The sequence below is a fragment of the Puma concolor genome, chromosome A3, assembly GCF_028749965.1.
Source record: "Puma concolor isolate L17-30 chromosome A3, mPumCon1.1.hap2, whole genome shotgun sequence".
Lineage (NCBI taxonomy): Eukaryota > Metazoa > Chordata > Mammalia > Carnivora > Felidae > Puma > Puma concolor.
Genome location: NC_141669.1, coordinates 16,603,138 through 16,627,322, shown reverse-complemented (window position 1 = coordinate 16,627,322; position 24,185 = coordinate 16,603,138). Strand labels below are relative to the sequence as shown.

At 38.0% G+C, this 24,185-nt stretch overlaps 1 long non-coding RNA gene across 3 annotated transcripts; it reads right to left on the bottom strand.

Moving 5' to 3' along the window:
- Window positions 1–812: 812 nt before the first annotated feature.
- LOC147582282 (uncharacterized) lies at window positions 813–23,931 on the bottom strand. 3 transcript variants are annotated; one of them, XR_015248926.1, is made up of 4 exons: window positions 23,491–23,925; window positions 21,042–21,194; window positions 2,422–2,469; window positions 813–1,093 (listed from the first exon to the last, which is right to left on the bottom strand). It is a non-coding gene; the product is annotated as an uncharacterized LOC147582282 (long non-coding RNA). The 3 variants fall into 3 exon arrangements; XR_015248927.1 differs by lacking the exon at window positions 2,422–2,469 and having other exon boundaries at window positions 23,491–23,923; XR_015248925.1 differs by lacking the exons at window positions 813–1,093; window positions 2,422–2,469 and having other exon boundaries at window positions 19,382–21,194; window positions 23,491–23,931.
- Between the last annotated feature and the right edge of the window lie 254 nt (window positions 23,932–24,185).

Below are 24,185 nucleotides of genomic sequence, written 5' to 3'. Positions count from 1 at the left end.
AACAGTTTTGAAGATGGATATACTTCCCCATCTCTGGTAGACAGTGTTTCATTTTCAGGTATTCCATAGGCCAGTTGGCTCCTTCCCAGATTAGGTAATTCCAAGATTACCATACCTGGACTCTGCCGCCAGACCTTGTGGTAAATCAGACTGTAATGTAATACTGAGTTCTACTAGCATTGGGTCTGGGCTCCAAAATGGATGCCTTATACAAAAATGTGCACTAGAGTGGGTTTAGTGTCATTACACTGGCTTCAAGTCACATGTTTTTCAGATAACATTGTCACATGGATTGGGGATATTTGAACTACACTTCCCCAGTCTGCCACCCAGGTGAGCTTTGTGTGTTATACCAGCCATCTGTATGTGAGATACCAAAGAAGTAAATTGCTCAGTGACAACCATAGGCCCTGAAAGAATTTAAGCACCTTCCCTGTTGCCTATCCTCATGGGAGGGGATGTGGTGGGGGCAGGGTAATAATAGCCATCGATGAGTCTCATTTATATCTCAGATCATATACCCACATCCCAGATACCGAATCAGACATTTTATCATGTTCTTTGCCTGTTCCAGGTCGTTAAACTTAATCCCAGATCTTGTCCTTCTTCTTTTTTTTTTTTAAATCTCTTTCTGTGAGTAGAACTTTTTAATTGAAACATTACAATGGATTGTCTGGATAAGAAGTGTGTTTTCAACAAATCTTTGCGTTATGATCTTTCCACTTACACCACTTAAGTAAAAGTTATAACAGACACAGTTTCTTTTTTCTGGACTGGGTATGTCAGTGCAGACACTATGTCAGCCTGAAAAAAAAAAGAGACAGAGAGAGATAAATAAAGTCTATGGGTGTCCCCACACGGCGCCAGCTTGTTTGAGCCAGTCATTATCTCCAGAGTTATAAGAAGACCTTTTGGAACTCCCCCAGCCTCTGCTGCTAAGGCTCCTGGGATTAGAGACCAGAAGACAGAAATGCTCTGTTCTTTATTTCAGGAAGCACACATAGATGGACTTTGGAGTAAAGAAATAGTATTTGTTGAAACCTTTGCTCAGAGTTATAAATCTCTGTGCCGCGTGGCAGGGATGTCTCTGACTCTGGAACAAAGAACAAAGAGCATTTTAGTTAGTCACACTGAGGAAAATACCCAAGAAGCAGAAACCACAAGGGAGTTCATAACACACACACACACCCCCTCCCCTCCTGAAGGACCACCTGCTTTCCCTTTAACTCAAGTAGAGATTTCTTGGCACATTCCAGCTCCAAATCCCAGGTTTTGAAACAATAAAGCTAGTATCAGAATCATCCCCCAGGCTCTACAGATCCATGTTAAATGATGACGAATTTAGGCCTTTCATACAGCCATAAAACCTCAACGTAGCCAACAACCTGGAAGTCATAGTGTTTCACTTCATCATAGAAGTGATGGAATGACTAAGATCCAATGTCACAAAACCCCTCAGAGGTCCCACAACCCCCACTACACCTGGAAAGAGTCTTTAAAACATTGATCTGATTCATAAATATAATAAATTTTCATTGTACAAATTTTTTTAAGTTTTTATTTAAATTCCCTTTAGTTAACATACAGTATAATATTAGTTTCAGGTGTACAATATAGGGAAAAAAATATATTTTCATAATCCACCACAATACATTTTGTTCACCATGCTCTGTTGTGATTAAAGAAAAATGAACATGCTAAATCTTACAGAATAAAAAAGAAAATTGTGGATTTCTACTTTTGATGTTTAAATCCTGAATTCTGCAACTTATTACATAAAACATCAAAGCATACTTGGACAGGGACCTTGTTCGAGATAGGGTTACATCACAATAGGTGTGAAAAATTGTGAAATCGAGCCAGCTTCAGGGGAGTGTGCATAGCATGACATTCTCTCTAAAGATCCTGGCAGTGCCGAGAGAACCCTGTACTCATAACTGGCCAGATCCTGCTATCCTCACTTGCAGGGCACAGCCCATAATCGGTGGAGAGATTCCAGAGGTGTGTGATATTACCCCTGAGTTCTTATCACAGACACTGAAATTCAAGCAATTAAATTAGAGAGAAAGCAATCTAGAGTGTGTGAAAACAGAGTGATTGAGGTTCATAGATTTGTGTTGATCTTGCACTGATCAGGGATCCCTACAGAAGCTGCCAACTGCTCTCAGAGGAAAAGAGGCAGATCAAGGAAGTTGTTTCCTAACATTATGTGAAGTTATCTGGGCCTTGAAGGTGACAAGGAGGATAAGCTAAGTACTAAGCCAGGTTCTGTTGGCCTTAATTGCATGTGTTTATTGAGATTATATTTGGTCTCGAGTGTTCTTAAATTGTTCTGTAAACTCTGCAGACCCTATGGGGCATCTGAAGGCACGGCTACTCGGAAGGAATGTCTCCCTGCATCTGGGATTGATGGGTACACACCCTTGCCTTTTTCTTGTTGTTTTCCATTGCATTCTTCAATTTCCAACTCTGAAATGTAAAAGAAAAATAATTGATACCTCTCCTTTTTCATCTTTTCATCTTTCTGCTTTTTCATCTGCACAGTGACAGAGTTGGTTGCATGGGGTCATCACCAGCAACTCTCACCTGCTCTGCATTCTCTGCTCCGTGGTTCTAAAGACTAAATGTCCTGCATCAGGCAGGGAGCAGTGTGATTACTACTCCATGTCAACAGTGCTGGCCCGTTGGAAAAGCTAGGCTATTTACTGTCTTAAACCAGCTACCTTGTCTCTTCTTTATCCTACAACACTGACAAGCCATAAACCCACTGAAACTGTCCCCTTTAATCTCAGGGCAAAAACTTCATCTTCTTCAAATCTCCCTGGGGAGCAGAGTGAAACCAAACCAACAGTGGTGTAGAAAGTTAACTGCCCCAGTAGTAGCTCAAGACTCCAGGTGAGTCAGGTCTTATCAGACTTCTCCCCAGAGGACTGAATGAATGAAGGTTCTGAAATGGAATTGAGTGAGGGAGCCTGCATTCTCCAGAGAGCAAGGATGAAGGGGTCAAGAAAACAAAGATCTATCCCCAAACACCAAAGAACACCACTCCTGAGTAGTACAGATGCATTCAGTAGAATCTTTGCTGTAGAATCAGAGAATTCACTCAAAGAAACTATGTGAAGACAGCCAGTTTATCCCCCTGCTTTCAAATAATTAACAAGGATTCACTGAATCACTTCCTGCACCCTCAGGCACATACTGGGATGGAATCCAATGAGCATAGCATTTTTCAGGACTTTAATTATCTCCAAGTATCTTTTGGTAATCTTTTTCAATGTCTCACCAACATCAGCCACCCAGTTAATATCTAACCTAAATCCTTTCTGCCACTTATTTAAGCCATTTATTTTCTTTAATACCTTAGGACATATGGGAGAATAGTAGGTATCCTTTTTGGGAATATTTTCTCAATGTGTGAGTTTTCCTTTTGCTTTGATTTCAGTGAACAGAGTATTGTCTGTTTAATTCTCCAAATAATAAAAAGAATCAGGAATAAAAAGTTCATATTTTTGACTTTTCCACATATTAGTTTTGTGACCTTGGGTGATCTTGAAACACCTCCAAACATCAATTTCTATATAATTATATAGAAATTATATATATTTATATAATTATATATGACTTATATATAATTATACAGATATAATACTTACACCAAAGATTATTATAAAGGTTCAAAGGCTCATATATGCAAAAACAAATTGTGAAGTACAATAAAGATTCCAGATAGAGTAATTGTTATTCACCTGTCATGAGGATTAAATCAGAATAATGGTAAAATAATGTTGGGAGGATGTAGAGAAATCAGAAAGAAACCTGTGTTTTGCTGGTGAGGATGTAAAATGGTGCCACATCGTGGAAAATAGCATAGAGACTCCTCAAAAAAATTAAACACAGAATTACCATATGATCGAACAATTCTGCTACTGGTCATATACCCCCAAAGAACTGAATGCAAGGGTTCAACGGACACTTACTTGCACACAAACATTTATAGCAGTGTTATTCCCCATAGTCAAAAGTGGGGAAAAAACCCAAATGTCCACCATGGATGAATGGACAAGCAAAATACAGTGTATACACATAATGGAATATTATTTATCCTTAAAAAGGAAGGAAGTCCTGACACATGCTACAACATGGGTGAACCCCAAAGACATTATGCAAAGTGAAAGAAGGCAGACACAAAAGGACAAAGATCGCATGACTGGCGCCACTTGCATATGTGTAGTCAAACTAATGGAAACAGAAAGTAGAATGCTGACTGCAGGGATGGGGGAGGGGGATCCTGGGGAGTTGTCGTTTAAAGCGTACAGAGTTTCATTCTGGGATAACGAACAAGTTCTTGAGATGGATGGTGGTGATTAGTTGCGCAGTAGTGTAAATGTACTTAATGCCACTGAACTGTATACTGAAAAATGGTTAAAAGGTTAAGTTTTATGTTATGTATATTTTAGCATAATGAAAAAAAAGAAGATAATGGTCACTACACGGTCCCCACTTGGCAGAGGATATGGGGGGATACTATTTTGTTGGAGAGACTGGACAATACATAACACAATCCAGTCCAATGGGCAGCACTGTGTAATGGTGTAATGGGAGGCTGCTCTGAGAGGTGGAAGGAGGCACTAGTGAGCATGTGGGATCAGAAGGGCCAGAGAATGCTGGCTTGTCATGGAGGTGCCGACGTAGTCTGGGCGTAGGTTTTTGAATGGCCACAATCAAAGCCTTAATTATTTTCAGGCCTAGGACGCATTTTCCCAGCAACTACCTCTCCTATCTCTCCCTCAGAAAGCACCCATTATCCTCCTGTTCCTACATGAACTCCAGGAACCCGTGTGATATTGTGTAGTGCCTTCCTGCCAAGAGACTGCCCAGAGAGTTAGAGACAGGCAATCTTCAACACCCATTTGAAACCAGGGGCTGGGAGAGTTATGACATAGAGAAAATCAAAAGGCTAGATACTGATTGACAAATTATCTGGGGTTAACTAAGATAAGCAGCAGTAAACCATTAATGTCTGCATTCTCCTCTCTGGTTCTAAAGAGTGAATGTCCTTCATCAGGCAGAGCTAGTGTGAGCACTACTCCAGGTCAACAGTGCTGGGCTATCTACTGTCTTAAAAGAACTACAGACATACTACCTTGGTGCTATAAGTACAAACTTTTTGGCATACCAAAAAAGATGAAGCTCTGGTTTGGTAATGACAGGAAAAGTTTATGGTGCTGGATTTTATAGACAGTGGTCACATCAGGCTGAGTGTTATAATGCGAAGCGTGTGGACTTCAGTGACAGACATAAGTTCAAATCCCAATTCTGTCACGTTTTACCATGTGAACCTCAAAATTATTTCACACTCTTAGCTTCTCATATAGCATAACAATACCTAAATCCTGGGTTTGTGATAAGATTGTGACAGTTTATATAATTTCCCTTAAACTTAAAGGGCAGTTTAATAATGAGAGTATTAGCAAAAAAAAAAAAAAAAAAAAAAAAAAAAAAGTTTTTAGAGAAGCTAGCTGTGATCGCTTCTAGATTATAATAAAAATAGCTAACGTACATAGAACTAACATCATCCCCAGGACTATTCTAAGAACTTTAAATTTTGAACTCTTAACCCTTGGGAAAATCCTATGAGGCAGAGACCCTGATTATCCCCACTTTACATCTGAGGAAACGGAAGCACAGAGAGAATAAGAAACTTGCCAAATGTCACAGAGCTGATAAATGTTAGCACTGGAGTCCATATTCTAAAGTGCAGTAATATAGACCAAAGATGATACTTGATAGTCCCCTAAGGAACAAATTCACTATGCATAAAAAGATGTTACTTTGATTTTAATAAGGAGGTGATCAGAGGGGACAAAAGAAAATGCATCTTTAAATCCCCATAGCAAATCATGTAAAGGTTACTTTATGGTCATACTAAGTTTCCACCCAGCAACTAATTCTAAAGATAAACATAATAAAGAAACCTAAATCACCATGTCATATTAATAAGATACTTAATTTTCACCTATAGGCATTAAAATATTTAAGGACAGAAATATATCAATTTTCATAGCTTAAGGCTTTCATATTTTTTATTATTTTAGAATTCAAAAGTTTTAATACAGGTATTGTTCAATATGTACATTTTTCCAATTAATACTGAAAAAGAAATAGATTACCTATAAAGAGACTTGCATGGGTAAAACCCTACCTCAAAAATACCAAACATATTATAGAGGAATGTGGGATTGCTTTGGCTCCTCATTCATTACCCTGATATCAGTTACAAAAAGTAAAGTATGGCCCAGAACACTCCAAAATCCTGCTGGTCAGTGACAGGTATAAGGCACACAATTTCAGTGTTTATTACAGAAATCACTTAATGGAGAACTTTAAGAATTAACACACCAGTTAGCAAATAATAAAAGAATATTATGAATCAGTACTCCTGGAATATAGGAAACTTCTTACCCCTGAATACCTTTCTAATTAAACAAACAAAAAATTAACAGCAATCAAGATATTAGAAAAAGAAAACAAAATAAAACCAAGTAGAAGGAATTCATAAAAATAAAAGCAAATATAAATAAATTAGAAAATGGTGACATTGTTAAATCAAAACTCAACAAAATAATTATAATTTATTACACTGGGGGATTTAAGCATAATAATATTTCTATGATACTCTGGAGTAACCATCAGTTTTTTCTCTAGAGTTAAGTAGTTGTCAGATTTTTTTAAATAAAACAACAGGGGTGCCTGGGTGGCTTAGTCAGGTAGGCATACAACTTTGGCTCAGGTCATGATCTTGTGGTCCATGAGTTCGAGCCCAGCATCCGGCTCTGTGCTGACAGCCTGGAGCCTGGAGCCTGCTTCAGATTCTATATCTCCCTCTCTCTCTACCCCTCCAATCTCTCTCTCTCTCTGTCTCTCTCTCTCTGTCTCTCTCTCTCTGTCTCTCTCTCTCTGTCTCTCTCAAAAATAAATAAACCTTAAAAAAATAAAATAAAATAAAATAAGGGGCACCTGGGTGGCTCAGTCAGTTAAGCATCCAACTTCAGCTCAGGTCATGATCTCACCATCTGTGAGTTCAAGCTCCGCATCAGTCTCTGTGCTGACAGCTCGGAGCCTGGAGCCTGCTTCGGATTCTGTGTTTCCCCCTCTCTGCCCCTCCCCCACTCACACTGTCTCTCTCTCTCTCAAAAAAAATGAATAAACGTTAAAAAAATAAAAATAAGAAATAAAATAAATCAGTACCCTCTCCTGATTAAAACAACAGTAAGTCAAGAATGGAAGGAAACTTCCCTAACTCAATACAGCATATCTTCCAGAAACTTAAATCCCCTGTCTTATTTGGGCAGATACCAAAGTAGCTTATTTCTCACTTCAGTATTAGTCCAAGGAGAATGTTTCTGGCCAGGAGGCATCTCTCCTCCACACGGCCTTGTCCGTATTTAAAATCCTTTCATCTTGTGGCCCCATCTCCTAGAACCTCATCACCTATATATCCAGGCTTCAAAAAGGAGTACAAATGAGAGGTTTTTATGGGCTTGGCATGAAGACTGTTCACACTGTACTGGAGAGAACTTAGTCACCCGGTTATGTAGACAGAGGGGCAGGGAGATGAACTCTAGCTATGTGTCCAAGGGGAAAACCAGAAAATCATTTCAGTGGATGGTGCTCTCTGCCACAGTCAGCTTCTCTGGCTTCATGTACCTACATTTCTTCACACTCGTCTCCTCCCCAAATTCCAGGCAGGTACTACATTCATCTCAAAGTTCAAGAACTCTGAGTGCTGTACAGTCCATCCATCAAATACCAGTTTGGTTCATTATGGTTTGATGACCTATGCACTAAAAAATGTTAACTGCCCCTGCACACCCACCCAGCCAAAACAAGGTAACGGAGCAAGGAAGGAAATTAGCAATAAAACTTTCATCTTAGAAAAGAGGGAATGGGACACACATCAGATCTCACACGAAACACAAAATTAAAACCCTGATGAATCCATACCTAAACATGAAATATCTAATCACAAAAGATTGAACCATGAAATATTAAAAGGCACTATAATAAAAATAGGTTTCAATTATGTATTAGGAAGGCCTCCTGAGCATTACACAACATCCAGAAATCTTAGAGTAAAAAATGGACAGGTTTGTCCTCATAAAAACATAAAATTTCTGTATCTCAGAAGTGACCATAAGCAAAATTAAAAGGCATTGGTAACAAATATTTACAATATAAGTGACAATTGCTTACTGTCTCTAGTATAGATGAGAAAAAGGCAAACAACCCAAAGTAAAAGTGGAAGCTTTGCCTTCCAGATAGGAAACTAATTGCAGACAGCGATGTTCTCTCCTTCCCCAATGCTCTCTATATTTCTACTCTAAGCCTTACATTTCTTTTTTGAGTATGAGAATACATACCTTACTCTGTAAATTCAAAGAGAAATTTTTAGCTAATCAAAATTATGAAAAATTCCTGAGGGTCTAAAAATACACCAGATTAGTTTGAAGAAGGTAACAGCAGCCTGGAATTTGTTCTGAAGCTTTTTGGGAAGTATGCCACAGAAGATAGGGGCATCACCAAGCCCATCTTATGCCTCCAGGTGGTGGAAGCCAGGCTCCAAGAGGAGGCATTCGATGCAAATGACAGGGAAAGGAGTTGGGTACCCACACTGGTTGTGCCTGGTGCAGCCCGCTGTCCTCCTCCGCATCATTCAGGCCTATTCTTGGGCAGGGGCCATGCTCAAGGAGAGTAGAACCTGAAAATGCCCAGATGGAATGACTAAGCCCAGAATATTGGCTTCTAAGATATCCTACCCAGCACACACACAGCCTTTCTCCTATTCTCACAGAAAACATTATGGAGCACAAACCTCAGTAGCTACCCCAATACCTCCCTGATGGCTGGCCATGGGACTAGAAGTATAGACGCCAACAGGGTATCCAAACCACAAAGATGAGCCCATAGCCAAAATCACCAACATCTGACATGAAGCCACCATGAAAAATAGATAACAAGCCAACAGAAGAATTACGATTATGAAAAATTAATAGAGTGATAAGAAGAAGTGACAATCAGGAACAGTCTGGTGTAAAACAAACCAAACATAAACCTTAGAAATAAAAAAAAATGTAATTACTGAAATAAAAAATTCAGTAGATAGGATTAGAAGACTGGACCCAGCTGAGAAGGAAATGAGATATCTGGAATGAAGCACAAGGTGAAGAAAAGTTGAAAACTTGAAGATATATGGAGGAAAGTTCTGTATGTCATACCATCTATCTAATAGAGAATAATGAGGATAAAAGAGAGATAAAATCTAAAAAAAATAATGGAATTTCTTCTTACAGTTGGAGAAGCATAAATCTTCAGATTGAAATGGTCCTTCAAATATAGAGCAGGATTAAAATAAACACACACACACACAAAAGCCAATTACAAAGGTAGTGACAATTCAGAATATTAGCCAACATTCTAAGCTATGAGGATAGCTATGAGGGTGAAGAGAAGTTGCCGAAGCTTCCAGAGAGGGTGATAAAGCGACTATTCACAGTCATTCTCATCAGATTTGACATTAGGTGTTTCATCAACAGTATTGGATGAAGAAAAGACATTTGATAATATCTTCACTGAAAGAAAAGAAGTTCAAATCTAAATTTCTATATTCAGACATAATATTAATCAAATGTGAGAACAATATAAGATTTTTTTCAAATACCCAGGAAGTCAGAGTTTTAATAACTCAATAGATCCTGTCTGAAAGCTAAGAGAACTATTAGAGACTCTACAGGAAAATGAATCCAAGATTTAACAACGAGCTGCAGTAGTTGCAGGAAAATAATACAACTACTTTTTCTATGAGACATAATTATAATTTTTTTTTATTTTTTAATTAATTTATTTGGTGGGGGAAGGTCAGAGAGAGAGAAGGAGAGAGAATCCCAAGCAGGCTCCATGTTCAGCGTGGATCCCAACATAGGGCTCAATCCCACGACCCTGTGATTATGACCTAAGCCGAAATCAAGAGTCGGATGGATGCTTAACTGGCTGAGCGACCCAGGTTCCCCTAAAATTATTTTTTAAATATATTTTATTTTAAAATTATATTTTAAATATATTTTATATTATATAAATATATTTTATTTTAAAATTATATTTTAAATATATTTTATATTAAAAATTAAATTTTTAAATTTAATTTAAATTTAAATTAAAAATTAAAAAATTAAATATATTTTATTTTAAAATTATTTTTTAAAAATAATCCATACCACACCATTCTGGTGTCAAAATTCAGATTATGTCAACATGGGATATAGAAGATGGAAGCGGGGATGCTAATGAAGAATTCAGGAAAATAAAAGTATTTGAAGATTTGTCAAAAGCTATTAGTAAGTATGGGAATGCAAGCTGGTGCAGCCACTCTGGAAAACATTATGGAGGTTCCTTAGAAAACTAAAAATAGAACTATCCTACAACCCAGCAATTGTCCTACTAGGCATTTATCCAGGGACACAGGTGTGCTGTTTCGAAGGAACACATGCACACCCATGTTTATAGCAGCACTATCTACAATAGCCAAAGTATGGAAAGAGCCCAAATGTCCATTGATGGATGAATGGACAAAGAAGATGTGGTATATATATGTGTATATATATATATATATATATATATATATATATATATATATATATATATATATATATGATGGAGTATTACTCGGCAACCAAAAAGAATGAAATCTTGCCATTTGCAACTACGTGGATGAAACTGGAGGGTATTATGCTAAGTGAAATTAGTCAGTCAAAGAAAAACAAAAATCATATGACTTCACTCATATGAAGACTTTAAGAGACAAACAGATGAACATAAGGGAAGGGAAACAAAAATAATATAAAAACAAGGAGGGGGACAAAACAGAAGAGACTCATAAATATGGAGAACAAACAGAGTTACTGGAGGGCTTGTGGGAGGGGGGATGGGCTAAATGGGTAAGGGGCCCTAAGGAATCTACTCCTGAAATCATTGTTGCACTCTATGCTAGCTAATTTGGAAGTAAATTTTAAAAAATAAAAAATAAAACAAGTTAAAAGTTAAAAAAAAGAATTAAAAAAAGTTAGTAGGTAGTGAGTAGCCTCACGCTGTTAGAAAAATATAAATTTAAACACTAATGATAAAAATTTAAGTGTAACCTCTTAGAAGCATAAAAATAAAATGTGTATGGTTTTCTTTTTTTTTTTTTTAATTTTTTTTTTTCAACGTTTATTCATTTTTGGGACAGAGAGAGACAGAGCATGAACGGGGGAGGGGCAGAGAGAGAGGGAGACGCAGAATCGGAAACAGGCTCCAGGCTCTGAGCCATCAGCCCAGAGCCTGACGCGGGGCTCGAACTCACGGACTGCGAGATCGTGACCTGGCTGAAGTCGGACGCTCAACCGACTGCGCCACCCAGGCGCCCCTGTGTATGGTTTTCAAACCAGTAAATGAAAAGAGGAACAAAGGAAATCCCAGCCATCCGTGGAAAGGCTGAAGCGGAAATGAGAGAAAGGATGTTAAACTGCAACACAAAATGACATGGCAGGAATAAGTCTAAATACATCCAAAATAATGATACATATGAACTGGATTAGTCTGTTTTATAAAAGGTAAAATCGGTTGGATTTTAAGAATCCAGCCACGTGCAGCTTACCAGGAAAAGCCAAAACTGTGATTACTCTAGGCTTGAAAACATATTCCTGGCAACCACGAACAGAAAGTTGCTAACAGCGGCATCAGTATCACACACAACAGAATCGAAAGTCAAAAAGATTACAAGTTTAAAAAAGGATATTTCACATTTTAAATAATTCACCAGGAAGATCTAATAATCATGAACTTAAATGCTCCTAACATCATTTTGGAGTACATGAAAAATTGGTAAAATCACAAAAGGAAATTAGCAAATCCACATCTGAGAGGTCTGTTAAAGTCTCCCACTACGAAGTACGGTGAGTAACAGTACAGAGGACTTAAATAATATAGTTAACAAATTGATGCTAATAGATGTGCATAGAACTCATACTCAATAGAGAATATACAATTTGTTCATTTTACTCAGTTAAAATTTATAAAAATTGGTCCTATAGAAGGTCAGAAAGGAAATTACAATAATCTTTTTAAAAAAAGACATGTAGAGGGGCACCTGAGTGGCTCAGTCGGTTAAGCATCCAACTTCTGCTCAGGTCATGATCTCACAGTTCTTGAGTTCAAGCCCCACGTTGGGCTCTGTGCTGACAGCTGGAGCCTGGAGCCTGCTTCAGATTCTGTGTTTTGGTCTCTCTCTCTGCCCCTCCCCTGCTCACACTCATTCCCTCTCTCTCTCAAAAATAAATAAACGTTAAAAACTTTTAAACAAAGAAGATACATAGAAATATATAGACCACTTAATTGAAAATAGTGTATTAAAACTAGAAAAAAATTTTTTTAAGTTTATTTTTATTTATTTTGAAATAGAGAGCAAGCAGGGGAGGGGCAGAGAAAGAGGGAGACAGAATACCAAGCAGGCTCCATGCACTGTCAGCACAGAACCTGAAATGAGGGTCAAACTCACAAGCCACGAAATCATGACCTGAGCTGAAATCAAGAGTCAGATGCTGAACTGACTGAGCCACCCAGGTGCCCTAAACTAGAATTTTTTTTTAATTGAATCCAGGCATCTAGATATTTTAAGTCACTTCTAAATAATTCATTGCTTAAAGAAAATGTCAACGTTGAAATTTCAAATAATTTAGAAATTAATGAAAATGAAAGCACCCCATATCAGAACCTATATGTTTTGTTCATGGAAAGATATATATGGCTTCACATGCATTACACATTAATCTAAGAGGCTAGGAAATAAACAACTCAAATAAGCCCATAAAAAGTATAAAGAAGAAATAAAAATAATAAAGGCAGAAACAGGTAAAATAGCAAACAACTCCATTTCCTCTGCCTCCTACCTCATTTCTTCCCTTTCCTATAGCAAAACTCTTCAAAATAATCATCTCTTATTGTCTCCAGATGTTCGCCTCCATTTTTGTAAGTCCTTCCAACCAGGGTTCCATCTTCAAAACTCCACCAAAATTTATCTTAAAGCCACCACTATACATGTCAACTTTAATTTGGCCCAAATTACTGTTGGGAGTAAAAGAGAGTTCTATTAATTTTTATACCTGAAATAGGCATAGATTGGGGCATATGTTCACCCCACCTATCAGCAGCATTTAACTAGGATCAGTACATGGCAGAGAGTTCATAAAAATATTTATCAAATAGGTGGCATTTGTCAACTCCCCAAACTCCCCCTATTTTTTCTTTTTCATTGTTAATTGAATATAATAAAAACCTTTCACAAGATTAATCGAGGGAAAAAGAGAAGCCACAAAAAAAAATTAGGAATGAGTTTTACATATGTAAAAGATAAAAGGAAATTACAAGAATATAACAATTTTATACTAATCTGCTGGAAAACCTAGAAGAAATGAATACATTTCCTGTAATACAAGTGATTAAATTTGACCTAAGATGGAATAGAAAATCTGAATAAATCAACTGTTTTAAAAAATATTTCCCAGCTGTGCTGTGGGAAATTAAGAAAATTACCTATATACCAACTGGGGCCAATGTAACAGGGCAGTAGGAAACCCCTTAGGGTAAAGCGGAAAAATTACATAGTAGAAAGAATATAGTTATTATAATGAAAGAAACCAGATTCAGCTTCATATTTCCTAGTTTCAAAATATATTATGAAGCTATAGTAATCAAAATAGGATAGTATTGGCATGAAAATGGGCACATAGATCAACAGAACAAAGAATCCAAAAATAAACTCCTATCTACAGTAAGGTCATTTAATTTACAACAAAGGAGGGGCACCTGGGTGACTCAGTCGGTTAAGTGTCCAACCTCAGCTCAGGTCATGATCTCACAGTTTGTGAGTTAGAGCCCCGCATCAGGCTCTGTGCTGACAGCTCAGAACCTGGAGGCTGCTTCAGATTCTGTGTCTCCCTGGCTCTCTGCCCCTCCCCCGCTCATGCTCGGTCTCTCTCAGAAATAAATAAACTTTTTTAAAAATGTTAATTTACAACAAAGGAGCCAAGATATACAGTAAGGAAGGGATAGTCTCTTCAACAAATGGTAATTGAAAAAACTGGACAACCTCATGCAAAAGAATGATACTGGATCCCTATCTTATACCATATACAAAAACCAACTCAAATGGATTAAGGTCTTAAATTTAAGATCTGAAACCATAAAACTCCTAGAAGAAAACATCAGTGGTAAGCTCCTTGACGTTAATCTTGGCAGTGATCTTTTGAATTTGACACCAAAAGCAAAGGTAACAAAGGCAAAAACAAGCAAGTGGCAGTACACCAAATGAAAAAGCTTCTGCACAGCAAAAGAAATAATCAAAAACTAAAAAGGCAGGGGCACCTGGGTGGCTCAGTCGATTAAGTGTCCGACCTCAGCTCAGGTCATGATCTCACAGTTTGTGAGTTCGAGCCCCGCATTGGGCTCTGTGCTGACAGCTCAGAGCCTGGAGCCTGCTTCAGATTCTGTGTCTCCCTCTCTCTGCCCTTCCCCTGCTCACACTCTCTGTCCTTCTTGCAAAAATAATAAACATTAAAAACAATTTTAAAAACTAAAACTAAAAAGGCAATTTGTAAATCATATATATGACAAAGTGTTAATATTCAAAATATATAAAGAAATCACACAACTCGATAGCAAAAAACAAACACTTCGATTTTAAAATAGGCAGAAGTGAATATTTTTCCAAAGAAGACATACAAATGGCCAACAGATACATGAAAAGGTGCTCAACATCACTCATCATTGGGTAAATACAAATTAAAGCCACAATAAATCACCTCACACCTGTTGGAATGGCTCTCCTCAAAAAGAAAAGAGCTAACAAGCATTGGCAAAGATGTGGGGAGAAGGGAAACATTTAACACCATTGGTAGGAATATAAATTGGTGCAGCTACTGTGGATAACAGCATGGAGAGTCCTCAAAAAATTAAAAATAGAATTACTATATGATCCAGCAATCCTACTTCAGGGTACATATCCAAAGGAAATGAAAAAAGGATATATAAGAGATAGGTGCATTCTCGTGTTCATGGCAGCATTATTCACAATAGCAAAGATATGGAAACAACCTAAGTGTTCATCAACAGATGGATAAAGAAGATATGGGATATATATTCAAGGGAGTATTATTCAGCCATGAGAAAGAAGGAAATTCTGCCATTGACAGCAACATGGATGGCATAATGCTAAGTGAATTAAGTTAGACACAGAAAGACAAATACCACATGGCATCACTTATATGTGGAAGCTAAAAAGAAAACCAAACTCATAGAAACAGAAAGTAGAAAAGCGGTTGCCAGAACTGGGGGTGAGCAGGGGTGGGGGGAAGGAATAGGGAGAGGCTGGTAAACGGGTACAAACTTTCAGCTATAAAATGAGTAAGGATCTAATGTATAACATAGTGACTATAGTTAGTAACACTATATATTTGTTTTATAATTAAATTTGCTAAGAGGGTAGAACTTAAGTGTTCTCACCATACATATGTGTATATATATATGTATATATATGTATAAAATATATACATAACATTACAATATATATTACACATAAAAATATGTGAGGTGATGGATGTGCTAATTAACTAGATGGGAGAAATCTTTTTAAAATGTATATACATATGTCAAATCGTCACAGTGTACACTTTAAATACCTTACAATTTTATGTCAATTATAACTCAATAAATCTGAAAGGGAGAGAAAGAGACTAGGTTCAAATACTAGTTCAGCCTCTTCCCAGCTGTGTAACATTGATATGAGCCTATCTTAGTAAAGGCGACCCATCCAAGACGGCCTTCACCATCATGACATTATCCTACTGACTCAGGCCAATGCCACTACTTTCCATATTGAGAAAGCAATAGGGAAGAGATGATACATCCTTGTGTATTCCTTCAGTTGTATTTTTATTTGTTTTGTGTTTTGAGGCCCCTATTTTGTGGGACTCTGCTCCTAAGTTCCTCACCTAGTAAGCAGACTTCAGTCAAAATGTATGTTGTATCAGGGACATACCACTCAATCCCAAAGCAGTCTCAGCTCCCCTAATCTCATCTCTGATCCAAGACCCCCTTAGAACAATGTGGCAATTCAGACAAGACAAAACCGGAATATCCCTCCCTCCAGCTGCCTCCCTAAATGTTGCCCATGGTGCCTTCCCTTGCCAAGGCACCATTGCCTGTCTGTACAAGTACCCAGCCCCCTTCTGTTTCCTTAAGAATCCTCCTGTCGATGAGTATATGCTGATACGGAAGCATCAAAGCCAGTATTTCATTGGTTGCAGAAGCTGTCACCATTCTCAACCATTAGCTCAAAAAAGGAAGCAATGATATCAAGACCTTATGGTGAGACAGACCCATCAGGAATTTTTTAAAGGGTTGGGGGTTATTTATGAAGATTAGTAAGTGTATGAGGGTTGTAGTGAGAAAATAAATGGGCACAACTTCCTTGGAGCAGAGGGTGATTTGCTGATATCTGTCATCACTTACCAGCTGTGTGATGCTGAGCTTTATCTTCCTTCCTGGCAAAACAGAGATACTAGTGCCTACCTCCTAGTTTTGTTTCAAAGATTACATGTGACAGAGGGTCCCACATGTAGTTAGTGCTTAACAAATTTTACCTCCTATCTTAATCAGCGTGGGCTACCAGAACACAATACCACAGACTGGGTGGCTTAAACAATAGAAATGGATTTCTCAAAGTTCTGGAGACTAGAAGTCCAAGATCAAGATGCCAAGAAGATAACTTCATTCTAAGTCTTCTCTTGGGAAGGAGAGAGGGAGGAAGATGGCGGGCAGGGGCAGTATACTGAGAGACAGAAGGAGGGAGAAATATTGAGGGAGAGATACAGAGAGAGATGAAGAAGAGAGGGAGAGGGAGGGAGTGGGAGAAAGACTACTCTCTGGGTCTCTTCTCATAAATGCACTAATCTCATCATGAGGACCCCACTCTCATGATCTCATCCAACCTACTTACCTCCAAAAGGCCTCACCTCTAAATATCACCCCACTGGGGGTTAGAGCTCCAACAGATGAATTTGGAGGGGACACAAACATTTCATCCATAGCATCACCACATACATAAGCACAGTTTTAAGGAAGGGAAAGATACTTGCTCAGATTTTGGTTTCTATTAAAACAGATGTTAAGAAATCTATTCCAGGATACCATGTTTAAGCTGGGATTTCATTTTTACATTGGAGAATATATTCTAGGGTTTTCTTTTTATGCCCTGAGGCAGGAACAGTACCATCCTACCAAGCACATAGCAGGTTTATTATCCCTCTCAGAAGGTACAGAAAGGAACTGTTTCCTCTGATACATTTCAGAGACAATAAAGAGTTCAGGAATGGGGAGTTCAGGTGATGGGGCCACAAAGCCTACTGGGCTTTGGCCACAGGATAGTTCCTATAATGCTTAACTAAAATTTGTCTTAGGCTTTCTTGGCAAACTATACAGGAGGTGGAAACACACCAGAGATCTTTCACACACCTGCCTTTGTTCTGGTCTGAATTTAGCACCTTAGTACTAATGAGAATTTTCCACTAAAATGACTTACTTTAATCCCCAAATTCTAACTTTAAACCTTGCTAGGCTAAGCAGAAAAAAAAAAAGACACCAAAGAGTACCTGCTGTGTTTCCATTAATATAAAGTCCTAAAACAGGCAAAACTAACTTTTGATGCTAGAAATCAGGATTACAGTTGCCTCAAGAAGGGCAGGAATTGAGCGGGAAGGGTCACCAGAGAACTTTCTGGTGTAATGAAAATATTCTATAGCTTGAGGGCTTATGCATTTGTAGAAATTCACCAACAGTTAAGATCTGTTCACTTCACTATAAGTAACATCTCAGTTATAAAAAGCGAATATATGAATTTAGGCTCTTTTGTATCAAGTTGAGTGTAATTATGAAAATTATGTGCATTTTTCCTTGAAAAGATCTGTCAGAAATCTAGCTTCATGTCTTTATATAGTCTTCAGTAGCAAGCAGGAGCATGGATGGGATAGAAGCTACATGCTCCTCAGGAACTCTCCCTGAATTTCTGTACCCATCCGTAAAAGAGCAGTTCTCTCTAGGAAGAGAGGGACAGTGGAAATTAACACTTTTTAAGGGGGTATAATCAGAGTTATCAAACTAAGTTTTTCTAGCATAGATATGGACTATCCCCCTATGTCACCCCCAAACATTCTCTTATGATGTTCCCTCACCTTAAGAACCATTCCAGATTGTGTCACTCTTATTAATGGGAATGTTGTATGCCTCAGGTATGTTGGGTAAATCTGAATCCATGAGGTTGGGTCATTCAGGTATACCAACCTCTGCCTCACTTTGTTAATGACATCTACCAACTTCCCAGTTACCACTCTTCATTAATTGACAATGACAGGACCTGGATCTTTCTCTCTACCCCAGTTACTATCATAATTCTGGGTGATATCAAGGTTCATGTAAATGAGCCATCCAGAAACACGGACTTGGACCTCCACAATTCCAGTGGCTGTCACTTCTATTATAATTGGCCAAGTCACATCTGGAATCTTACTAGCTGTACCACATCAGAAATTCTGAATTCCATTATTCTACTATGGGTCTTAACATCTTATCTTTCTACTTTTCTTGTACCTTTATTTCCACTAAACCTACTTTTTGACTGTAAGGACCTCCAGTTCTTTAACGCCATAATTTTTTCATACTCTGTGGGGACCTTCTAAAGTTCCCTTGCCAACCTAGTCTGTGATAACATGACTAGTTGTCTCCATTATTCTTTACCAGCATCTTTAACACTTTTTTGTTAATATACTTTCCCTGCTACAGCAACTGTATGGTAAATCTCTAGCCCAAGATTGATGCAGCATTATTACTTCTATGTCTCTTTATATATGCACATGTCCCTTAGCAACACCTATTGACCCTTTGGTTTGCTCTTGGTCAGACTGCTCTTCAACCTCCCCAACAATTATTCCAAACCTTTGCCATTCTCCCCAAAACTCCTCCCCTCAGCAGATCACCAAGGCTCCTATGTCATGGAGAAACTGAAATCATCAAGCTTACTCTCCATCACCTTCTTGCTTTTAGTCAGCAGTTTTAATGTACATTCGAGCTCACATTCTCATTCATATCTGTACCCTTGACTCCTTTCTCAACATCTAAGAACATAAGGTAAACCTTAAGGTATCTAAAGTCAGTGCCTACACTTAACTCACCCCCTTCTGACTCCTTTGACACTTTATCAGCCATCTTCTTTTTTTTTAAGTTTATTTATTTATTTTGAGAGGGAGATAGAGAGATAGAGAGAGAGAGAGAGAGAGAGAGAGAGAGAGATCACGCAAGTGGGAAAGGGACAGAGAAAGAAAGAGAGAGAATCCCAAACAGGCTCCATGCTCTCAGCACAGAGCCCGATGAGGGGCTCAACCCCACAACCATGAGATCATGACCTGAGCTGAAATCAAAAGTCAGATGCTTGACTGACCAAGCCACCCAGGCACCCCAGCCATTTTCTTTTTGCTCAAATATCAATCTCTTTCTTCCCACTTGTTCCTTCTCTTCAGCCTATAAACATGCTCATGTTAGTTAGGCCCATAATAAAAATAAATCATCTGGACCACATGACTTTTCTAGCTACTGTTTATCTTATCATCACCATCTTATTAAGATTGTGCTTTCTGGGGCACCTGGGTGGCTCAGTTGGTAAAGCGTTTGACTTCAGCTCGGGTCATGATCTCACAGTTTGTGAGTTTGAGCCCCACATGGGGCTCTGTGCTGATAGCTCTGAGCCTGAAGCCTGCTTCAAATTCTGTGTCTCCCTCTCTCTATGCCCTCCCCTGCTCTCTCTCTCTTTCTCTCTCTCTCTCTTAAAAAAAAATAAAATGTTAAAAAAAAAGATTGTGCTTTCTTAGTATAACAATGGTTCTAATGGGTAAATATTGTGGGTATTTTAAATCCCAATTTCACTGGACCATAGAGAAGCTTTAACTGACCACCTTAAAATAAGCACTCCAAAATCATAAGAGCTAATAAACAAGGTCATCAAGGTTGCAGGACACAAGATCAACATACAAAAATCAATTTAGAGGGGTGCCTGGGTGGCTCAGTTTGTTAAGCCACCGGCTTTGGTTCATGTCTTGATTTCGCAGTTTGTGAACTCAAGTCCCACATCAGGCTGTCTGTTGTCAGCATGAAGCCCGCCTCAGATCATCAGTCTCCCTCTCTCTGTGCTCCTCCCCCTATTGTGCTCTCTCTCTCTCTCAAAAATAAACATTTAAAAAAATCAACTTAGAGATAGCACCTTATACCTGTTAGAATGGCTAAAATAAAAAAGACAAGAAATAGTAAGTGTTGGTGAGGATGTGGAGAAAAAGGAACTCTTGTGGACTGTTGGTGGGAATCTAAAGTGGTACAGCTACTGTGGAAACATTGTGGAGGTTCCTCAAAAAAATAAAAATAAAAATAAAAATAATATATGATCCAATAATTCTATTACAGAGTACTTACCCAAAGAAATGAAAACACTGATTTGAAAAGATATATGCACCCCTATTTCATTGCAGCATTATTTACAATAGCCAAGATATGGAAGCAACCTAAGTGTCCATCAATAGATAAACAGATAAAGAAGATGTGGCATACATAAACCTGTATATACATACATACCCACACACATATACAATGGACTATTACACAGTCATAAAAAAAGGATGAGATCTTGCCATTTGAGACAACATAGATTGACCTAGAGGATATTATGCTAAGTGAAGTAAGTCAGACAGAGAAAGACAAATACCATATTATTTCACTCATATGTAGAATCTAAAAAACAAAACAAATGAGAAAACAAACAAAAAGGCAGAATTTGACCTCTAAATACAGAGAATTAATTGCCCAGAGGGAAAGGGGATGAGCAAAATGGGTGAAGGGGACTAGGACAGACTTACAGTTATGAAATTGATAAGTCATGGGAATAAAAGGCACAGCACAGGAGATACAGTCAATGATATTGTAACAGCGTCGTATGGTGACAGATGGTAGCTACACTTGTGGTGAGCAGAGCATAATGTTTAGAGCTGTTGAATCACGATGTTGTACACCTGAAATTAATATAAGGTTGTATATTAACTATACTCAAATGATTAAAATAAAAAATTAATTATTTTATTTCTATACATGAGCAATGCACAATCCAAAAATGAAATTTGGAAAACAAATTTATAGTAGTATTTATAGTAGTATTAAAAGAATAAAATATTTAGGAATACATTTAATACAGTATAAAGTATAACATTTGTACACCTAAAATTATAAAATATCATTGAAAGATATTAAAATAAATGGAAAGACATCTGATATTTAAGAACTGGAAGACAATACTATTAAGATAACAAAACTCCCCAATGATCTCGATTCAATGCAGTCTATTTCAAAATTCCAGCTGGAATCTTTCAGAAAATTATAAGATGACTCTAAAATCCATATGGAAATGCAATAACCAAAACAATCTTTAAAAAGAATAGTGGATTTGGAGGATACATTTCCCAATTTCAAAACTTACTACAGTGTTACTGCAAACAATAAAGTGTCGTCCCGGCATAAGAGTAGACATAAAGATTGGGAGCAGAATTGAAAGTCCAGAAAGAAAACCTCAAATGTATGGTCAAATGGTTTTTGACCAAAAGATTTAATGGGGAAAGAACTGTTTCTCCAATAAATGGTGCCGGTATGGCTGCATATGCAAATGCAAAAAACTAATGAAGTTGGACCTTCAGGGTTCAGCCATACATGTAGATGTTGTCAGCACTCCCAATCTTTTACAAACAAAAACAACTGAACAAACTAAAAATTAATAACTTTTTCTTGGACTTGTGAGGGAGCTGAGGTTGCATGGCAAAGAGCTACCCAGAAAACTGGACATAGAATGGAATCCAGAGAGTTACTGAGATCTGCTTACCTGGAGCACTGGAGCCACACTTTGATAGGAACACTTTCATGCTAATTTCGACAAATCACTGGAGCTGAGTGTAGGCTAGTATGAGAGAAATAGACTCTTGGAGTCGGCGCTCTTAGGGGTCTCTCTTGCTTTCATGGGCTTTACTTCTCAGACCCCACCAGGTTCTCATGGTGAAGAGCCAAGAAAGATAACCTCATAGCTCTGACAGGCAACAAAGAAATTTTCTTTTTTCTTTTCTTTCTTTTTTCTTTTTTTTGAAATAAAGTCAGAATCTCTTCCATAACAAAGTCCTTTTCTCCAGCGGAATGATTTAACCAGATTTATGCTACCTGGAAGAAGTACACTCCCCTGACTCCATCCCCCTGGACCCTTCCTTTCTTACTTACAGGATGGGGGGATTCTAAGAAACACTTATGAACGTCACATCCCAGGGACCCAGGCACACTAAAGCACTGAGATTTACCATACAATTACAGAGCGCTTCCCTTTCCCAACACCTCACCACCACAAACTACTGACTCTGTCTAAGGAAGAGGTAGGGAATCCCCGGATAACAGGGAGACAAAAACAGACACGACAGAAATTTGAAGCCTCTGACACCTATAGCTACAGCAAACATTAAGCACAGTCCAACTCATAGGAGATCTACTTGGCTTCATTTATTTTAGTCATTCATAAATTTACTGACCCTATCAGAAACTCCTTATTGAACATGTGATTGGTTAGACAGTAAAAGATGCCTAACCTTTCCAATACTTTTCACCTTAGAGAAATAACTACATTATTGTATCACTTTAATTTCTGCCTACCTTATTGCCCCAATTTCAATTGAAGTCCTTTAAGGACAACATCTATATTTTACTTTTCTGTACCTTCTGTGGGTAGCCTAACTCAGTGCTGAGTGAGTAAATGAATGAATAAATGAATAAATGAGTCGGCTTAAGATTGTCTTTGGAGTGACATGGGAGTCCTTGGGGAAGGTACTGTAGTTCTGATTATAATTATTGTTCTGATAGAACTTTCTTGGTCCTGGACATCCTCCTCTAGGGAAGGAGTATGGTACAGTGGGGAATGGTCTAGAATCAGGAAGTCTGGTTTTAAGACTTGAATGTGCCATTAGGTAGCTATGTGGCCTTAGAGAGCTCAACTCTGGGCTTTTTTGCAGATCTGTAAAATAAACATTCCTTTCAGTTCTATCATTACAAGATTCTGGAAGCCACTAGCCCTTATTAAAATGAAAAAAAAAAATTACCAAAATAAACTCTGAATTTAGAAAATGAATATTTCTTTTCTTATATCCTCTAATATCTAGGACCTAGTAAATGCCTGATTAAGTCACTGTTTTAAGTGCATCACCTGTATTAACTTATTTATTCCTATAAATAAAACTATTTTATCCCTCTTTCACATATAAAGCACAGAAAGGTTATGTAACTTACACAGCTGGTAGCAGAATGAAATTCAGATCAGGCAGTCTGGCTCCAGTAGCTGTGCTCTTGATCCTAATGTTTCTCCCATGCCCAAGGGTAGTACCAGCCTTCTCTTCTGCCCTTGGAACCAGTGACCTCTTCCATCACCATATAGTTCAATGGAAAGATTAAACTCCCCTCTGGATGGAAAGTGATTATTCAGAAAGATGTTGTGAGAGAACAGAATTCCCAGGAGAGCAAAGACATATTTACTAATGCCTTCATTTGGGGAAAGGGCCTTTGTTTTATTTGATATTACCAGTCCTGGATTGGGAAATCAATGTGTGGAGAAGCTTTTGACTTGACTTTTGGACAGAATGCTGTTCTTTTCCCAAAACCATATCAAACATGAGGTCGAAAGGTGAATCCTTTCATTGCAACATCACCTATTTTGCTCCTGCTAAGAGGGTTCTGTTTGATTCAATGCTAGAGAAGACTTCCCCTATCAGTCCTTCCACATGAACTGGATTTAAGAAGCCACTATGACACCCCTTCCTCCTATTCCTCACCTCAGCTCAGAGGTATATCAGCTATAAGAAACTTACCGAAATGGTTAAATAGCCTTTTAAAATTAGGTCAGAAAGAATAAGTAAACAGGAACTTTCCATCCAGTGAAACATGTACTTTGAATCCAACAAAGTATACAGAGTAACAGGTAAGATAAA